At 41.8% G+C, this 7,673-nt stretch overlaps 1 long non-coding RNA gene across 1 annotated transcript in view; it reads right to left on the reverse strand.

Annotated features, from left to right (window-relative positions):
- Positions 1–5,060, reverse strand: part of LOC136338238 (uncharacterized) — a 10,638-nt gene extending 5,578 nt beyond the window's left edge. Inside the window, exon 1 of the long non-coding RNA XR_010731932.1 lies at positions 892–5,060. This is a non-coding gene — a long non-coding RNA (uncharacterized lncRNA). The remainder of the gene's footprint in view (positions 1–891) is intronic.
- Positions 5,061–7,673: the final 2,613 nt, after the last annotated feature.

Below are 7,673 nucleotides of genomic sequence, written 5' to 3' on the forward strand. Positions count from 1 at the left end.
GCGCCTACAGCCCCGCTTAAAATTTGTGAAATGGTAGGAGCCGCTCTTATCTGATGAGGCGGGATCTTGTTTGTCTGCTTCTCTGACCAAGAAGGCGGGCGGGGGGGACTGCGAAAGCTGGGCTGCACCTCCTGGCGCGAAGCCCCTCGCCCCGGCTGGGAACCTGCTTTCCTAGTGCAGCCCGCCAGCCTGTCAGCCGTCCAGCGCCCGGGAACAGCCGCGTGGTCAGCTAGCCGGGCCTTGTGGGACCCATAGACTCCGCAGGGCCCAATGGCCCAGCTCTTAGAAGGACCCAGGTGCCCCCCAGACGCCCTCGCCTTGGGCCTCTGGCTGCCTGACCCGTGGCGCGGGCCCAGCCCAGTCCTGCTGCGCTCTGTTGACCAGAACAGCTGCTTTACCTTAACGCTCATCTTCTGGCGGGCGACCTGGGATAATGGCAAGATCTGCTGCCTGTCACTGCCCTGACGGTATTTTCAGAGGGCCACCCACGCGCCTCCGGAAACCCTTGTCGGTCGGGCACTAGTGTGGGCACGTCCCTCCGGACAACCAAGCCGGAATCTGAGCCGCAGCTGCCACTGCTCCCCCCGCCCCACCACCCCACTCGCGTTCCAGCCCGCAGCCCGGGCCGAGCTTGGAGGCCCTTTCCCTGGGGCTGTCCAGAGGGCCTCGGTCCGGCTCGGGCCACCCAGAGGGCCCCGGTCCAGCTGGGCTAGGCGCCTCCCCCGGCGCCCTCCGGCTGCCCCCGCACGCGCCGCCCGGGGCCTGCGCCGCGTCGTCGTGGGCGGTCGGGCCCAGCGGGGCGCGGCCTCCGGGCTGAGCCTGCCGGGGCGCGTGCGGGGCCCAGCGGCGGCGAAGGAGTCGCCCTCCCGGCCCTCCTCGCCCTCGCTCTACCTTGTGCGTGTTCAGTCCGGAGCGGCCATATACCTTAAATGGGTCATCCCTGCCTGGCTTCCCGGGAACTGCCTCCCGAAGCCCTAGGGTTGAACATTAACCAGTCGGAGCTATAGAGTGGGGTAAAACGTTACATATAAAAATGAATCATCTATCCGCTCCTGGGAGAGAGGCCCTATAGCGCGCTCTGCGCCCAGAGCTGCCCCGGCCATGTCCTCGACCCAATGCGCCGACCCTTCTGGCGGCTACTTCTCCGGGACCATCCGGCCGCCGGTGGCTGATGTCGGGGCGGGACGGGGTGAGGATCATCCAACCAGCCTGTCTCCTTGAGTAGCCTGTGGTTGAGGCCTTCTAACACAAGCGAGGTTCCTTTTCTTTCCCATTTGAGGTAGACAGAAAGGTCTGGAACAGTTTCCGTCTCGTACAAAGGTTAGCAGCTGAAGTTCTAGGAGGAGAGGTTACCAACAGGGTCGAGAACAGGCTGAGCAGTGGACTCGGGGACCGGCGACCAGCCCCCGTGCTCCCCACGCTCGGGGTGGACGCTGGGAGGCAGAGCCTGGGGGAGAGGGAAGGCAGGGGAGCGAAAGGGAGGTGCGCGCGGTGGGCGGCGCAACTGGAGCTGGGCCTGGTTGATGGGGGCCTGAGACCACGGGCAAACCCCCTGGCCTGGGCCCTGCTATTTTCTGACCCTGACCTATTTGTTTCTTTCAACATAAGTAACAGAAAGTAACGATGATACTTCAGCACTGACTTATATACTAGACACACGTGCTCGGTGTCAAAATACAGAACTTACAAAAAAGATTACAGAGCTGGAGAAAGAATTCAATACAGTGCACCCCCTGAGTTCTTGTGCTTTCATCTGGAAACAGCAACTCGTGGTGCTCAGCAAATCCCTGAATAGAAAGTTGATTCTGCTTCTGTATCTCTGGCTTTTCTCTCTGTTTAATCAAACCCCCCTCTCTAGTCCTCCATTCAAGAAAAGAGATAAAAGTGTATGTAAGCCAGAGAAAGATGTGATGTTGTATCAGGAATTTCCAGCCAACATGTAGAACAATTGTACCTCTTAAGAAGTTTGGTTTATTTCTATGCAAAGTAGCTGCTTTACTCAAAATGCAGTGCCTGGTCCATAATAACCTCTCAGTAAATAATTTTTGAAAAGGTAACATCCCTCCATTGGACACCTCTTGGGCCCTACCTCTGACGTCTTTATTGAAGCAGCATAATTCTTACGGAGAGAATTTACCTAAATCTTTGTACTTAGGGGTGTGAGTAGGGTGGCTGTGGTGGTATGTATGGTATGAACTCTACATCATTCTATTACTCTCTCAATCGTGTCTTAGCTTCTTCAAAGCCCACCACTTCTCCCTCACGACCTGTATAGTGATGATGAGAATTACTGGTAGGGCTGGGAGGGTGACTTCAGAAACATGTGGGCAACCAGGTTCTTCAGAGGCTCAGCAGGCATCAAGCGAGTGGTAAGTACCATGTATGTGTATTAGTTAGGCATTAATTAGTTCCAGGAAAAATGACTTTGAATATAAGATATTAGAGCATGTTCATCTCTTCATATAGTGTTACCACTCTAACTTCAGTGTACACAGTGCTCAGTATCATTCCCATACAGCCCAAGTTTGTTATCACCCAACTTTTGTGTGACCCCGCTCCCCCCCAAAATAGAATTGATTCAAATGTTCTACCAGTTCCCTCCTGAGAGACAGGAGCATATCAAAGCAACTAAATAAACACAAAGGTATGAATCACATTCAGTTGCCCTTCAGTGACTGAGAGACACAGAGAAACATAGGTAGGGAAAGGGCATTTACTTTTAAAAGTTTGGATACTTGGGGGAAGGTGTATTATAAAGGGTATTGCAGCACTCATTCTGTCTTCTCTCCACTAAATTACCATGTTATCTGACACCCTCAATCTATTTGTGTCCTAGTTAACAGACAGTTTGACCAAGAGGTCATCAACTAGAGGGCTTGGATGACTGCAAACAAGTTTGACAAGAAAAGAATCTGGGTGGGGTGCCACCGTTGAGGTGGAGAGAGGATGAGACCATAGTGGCTGGAGCAGCCTGGCAACCCCAAGTCTCTGCTGGACCCTGCATTCATATGCAATGCTTTATCAGAGAGCAGGGGATTAGGAAGAGCTGTCAACACAGTTGGGAGAAATTACATCTTTCTCCATATCCCTGTTCTTTCCCTTTCTTTTATTTCCTGCCTTTTTTGTTTTTCTCCTTCTGCCACCTCAGGAGGCTCTCCTCAGAATTCTGCCTGCTCCTGGATTATTCTCTGTCTCTTCTTTGAATTAAGGCTTGAGATTAGTTTTCCAGATATGAAAAGTTGTTTTATCCAATTGAGGTCCTACAGTATTTTCCCATGTATAAGATGTTCCCATGTATAAGACACACCTTAATTTTGGGCCCTGAATTTAAAAAAAAATAACTATTACATAAAGTTATTACACTCAAGTTTTATTCACCATAAAATTCATACAACTCCTCATCACTGTCAAAACTCTCATCCCTTAGCTTGTCTTCCTCTGTGTCTGATGGTGAATCAGTCTTCAACAATGAGTGCAAAAGTAAGTGCAAAAAAGAGGGAAATGCAAGTAAAAAAAAAAAACAACAACAAAACTTCAACCACTATATAAGATGCACCCAGTTTTTAGACCCCAAAATTTTCAAAAAGTGCGTCTTATATATAGGGAAATATGGTACCTGTAAACTATTTGTATTCATAAATATGAAGTGCTTGTATGAATCATAAGGGTGTTAGGGCAAGCAAGTAAAGCATGCAGTATTGGAACCTGTCCTTCCATAGCAACAGAGGGACTGTGCAAGTTCTTTATAAAGTCCCACTGCACGCTGGGCATCTTTGAAGTGTCAGCACACTCTTCACCCCAGGCAGCATTACATTGTGGCTATCAAAGTGGTAAATCTCAACTTAGTTTATTTTTCCCAACTTGGAAGCTCCTCCTTCACATGAAACTACCACTTGTGGACTTGCACACATTGCCAAAATTTTGTGTTCCAGGAGAACACAGAAATAAGGCTGTGTACAGATGATATGCTGCATCTTTCCATGTGAAGGTACTTGTTTTTCTTGGGCCGTATCCAATTGTTATTGGCTCAACGGGACCTTTATGGTGATTTTTCATTTTTCATCCTTTTATGGTTGTTGTCCTGCAACTCTTTCAAATCTGAACATTGTAGGAAGTCGTTTTTCTCCACAGAAAAGCTGCCTGATTTCTACACTCTTTTGATTCGTTTTCCTTTCTAAATTCTTTTACCATCTCCTTTTAGAACTAATTCTAAATCTCACAACTCTCTTTCTTTTCCTATTTAATTTTTATTTCTGGGCAATTATTGTTCTCATACCTGAAAAAACTACTGTACCTTTGTCCATATTACTCCTTTGTCAAGTATCATGTGGGTGTTTTAATGAGTTAAGATTTGGGCGATCATTTTCTTTTAAGCTTTTGTGGGAGCCTGGAACAAGACTTGGTAAATAGTAAATATTCAATAAAAGCCTATTGATTGAACAACATAATTAACACTTTTGCTGACCAAAAAACAAATTTCAAAGATATTAAAATGAATTAAATTGGCATGAATTAAATCTCAGGTTAATTACAATTAATTTCCAAACTTTTCCTCACAAATTACATGTAAAATAATTCTGTAGCAAAAATGTTATCTTAACTTTTTATGATCACTACCATTATCTTTACTATGTCAGAGTATTTTTAGAGTGATGATTCATATCATTCATCATTTTTAGGATGATAATCAGAATTTATAAGTTGCTGAAAAAAATTTTAATGTTTCATAATATAGTAAAATAAAGATTTAAGAAGTACAGGGTGGGGCTAAAGTAGGTTTACATTTTTTTGTATGGAAAATAATACAATAATTAATAGTACAAGAATAACTTCTGTGTTTCATGTACTCACAACTGTGGGCCTACGTTTGCTGCACCCCGCGTATAGCTTGGCTAATGTGTGTGGTGAGGGAGACAGAAAGGAGATATATATGTATAAGAGGAACACATATAAGACAGAAGTTTCAAGCTTACAATTATCAGAACCAAGGATTATTTTACTAATTAAAGATTATGATCTCCAATCCCCATAATTATTTCACACTTAGAAAAATTGTATTATTCACAATATTTAATAAAATATAGTGCATCAAAATATACTATGAATAAAGTTGTTTTTTTCATTTTTATAATTAGAGACAAGAAAACTTGAGAAGTTTAAAATGCTAGTCAACTCAAAAACAACAGCAAAAAGTATTAACCCAATCAGACTTTGGTTAAAGTCATAGACCAAACAAACCATAGTTATTTTTATTTCTGCTAATTGTTGACCAAAAAGCCTCAAATATATTTTATTAATTTATTGATGGTAAAATATTACTTGGATCAGTTGCCTCATCCACTCTCACTTTCCCGCTGCTACCACAAACATATGTCAGAAATAATGGGAAGAGTATCATTATTGATGAGACCACTGTAGAGCATTTTAATAATTCTTATATATCAGGAGAAATGTTTTGTCTTATTATGCTAAAAGATTAACAAACAAATACATCTACGAACAATCAAGGAATGTGGGACTGGAGGCATGGGGGTTAGAATGAAATGGGTTTTGCCAGAGGGCTTTTAAAGATTCTATCTAGTCTCCATTGGAGGATCACTAGTCCTGGCCTTGTTGTTTTTTAAGAGAAACTCTAAGGAGGTTTAGACGGCTTCAGATTCAAAGAATTAAGAGGGAAGATGATTGAAACTTACAAAATGTGACAAAGTAGACAAATTATCTTTCATTGACTTAGGGACTACAATCATCATTTAAAAAAATTATCTGCACACCCATAAAATGATGGGCCAATATTATTTTCAGAGCTCTCCTAATATCCTTTTACCATAATATTTTGATTTGATTTTATGTGTAACTTTTTCTAAATATAACCATAGTGATGCAGAAGACAATTTACTGAGTACTCTGTCTGAGCCAGGCACTGTGCTAAGTGTTTTTCATGTGTCATCTCAATTGGTTCTCACAACAACCCTGTAAAGTGGATACTATTATTTCCTTACTAGACTGATGAGAAAACTAATGCTCAGGAGTGACCTGCTATAGGCTGCCTGGTTGATGAGTCACAGTCAGGCTTAGAGTAGGACTCATATCAGGTAAAATCTGATTTGAGGTTTGTTCTTCCAAACACTAAACAAACTACCACTGTGAAAGGTTGGCTAGTCTTCTGTATCATTTTCTGTTGATATCATGAGAAAATACCATTCATAAAATAAAAGAAAGATATATTAAAAGTGCTATGAAAATAATATTGCCTAGTGAGTTTATGAGATGACCATAGTGTTTAAAGCCCTGACGTGGTGGCTCAGTGAATAGAGCATTGTACTGGCACACTGCACTTGTGAGTTTAATTCCCAGTTAGGGAACTTATGGGGAGCAATCTATGAGTGCACAACTAAATAGAACGACTAAGTGTAACAGCGAGTTGATGCTTCTTTTTCTCTCTCTCTTTTTTTTTTTTTTAAATTTTTATTTATTTTTTATTTATTCATTTTAGAGTGGAGAGGGAGAGAGAGAGAGAGAGAGAGGAGAGACAGAGAGAGATTTTTCTCTCTCTTAAAGCAATAGAAAAGTTAAAAATAAATAAATAAAATACATAAAGGGTGAAGACTTTCCTAATATGGAGGAGAAAATAGACATCCAGGTCCAGGAAACCAGAGAATTCCAAACAAAATGGACACAAGCCCACACCAAATCATATCACAGTTAAAATGGCAAATGTTAAGGATACAAAGACAATCTTGAAGGCAGCAGGAAAGAAGCAACAAATCACACACAAGAGAAACCCTACAAGGCAGTCAGCTGATTTCTCAGCAGCAACTTTAGAGGTCAGATGGGAGTGGCAGGAAATATTCAATTTGCTGAAAAAATAAGAACCTACAACCTAGAATTTTATATCCTGTAAGGTTATCATTCAGAACTGAAAGAGAAGTAAAGGGTTTCTCAGACAAGTAAAAACTAAAGTAATTCCCCACCACTAAACTGTCTTTCCAAGAATGTGAAATGGTCTTCTTTATGCAGAAATGAAAAGGTCATAACAAGAAATAAAAAAATACAGGGAGGAAAAGAAAATCTCATTAGTAAAGACAAATATAGTACAAACCCAGGGAACCAACTACTTAAAAGTTAATGTGCAACTTAAAAGATGAAAGTAGTAAAATTAACAACCACTACAATAAATAGCCAAGGAACATACAAAATAAAAGATATAAAATATGATGTAAAAAACGAAGAGTGGAAGTGGGAGCAAAAATATGGGCCAATATCCGTGATGACTATAAATGCGATAATTTTCAACAAAATCCTAAAATATTAGAAAACTAAATTTAATACATTGAAAGGATTACAGGCAGTATTTGGGTTACAAACAAGATATGTTCTGTAGGTTTGAGAATGTTTAGGCATTTATATGCACAGAAAGGTAAAAAAAATACTATGTTAAAACAAACATCTAAGTTGCATTTAATAGGTAAATGTAACTGTTCCAACTTACATACAGATTCAACTTAAAAACAAACCTACAGAATCTATATAATTTGTAACCCAGGGATGGCCTATACACAACATGATCAAGTGGGATTTATATAAGGATTGTAAGGGTTGTTCAACATCCACAAAACAATTAACATGACTCATCACATGAACAAAACCAAGGGGAAAATTATATGATCATTTCA

Source organism: Saccopteryx bilineata, chromosome 5, assembly GCF_036850765.1.
Source record: "Saccopteryx bilineata isolate mSacBil1 chromosome 5, mSacBil1_pri_phased_curated, whole genome shotgun sequence".
Lineage (NCBI taxonomy): Eukaryota > Metazoa > Chordata > Mammalia > Chiroptera > Emballonuridae > Saccopteryx > Saccopteryx bilineata.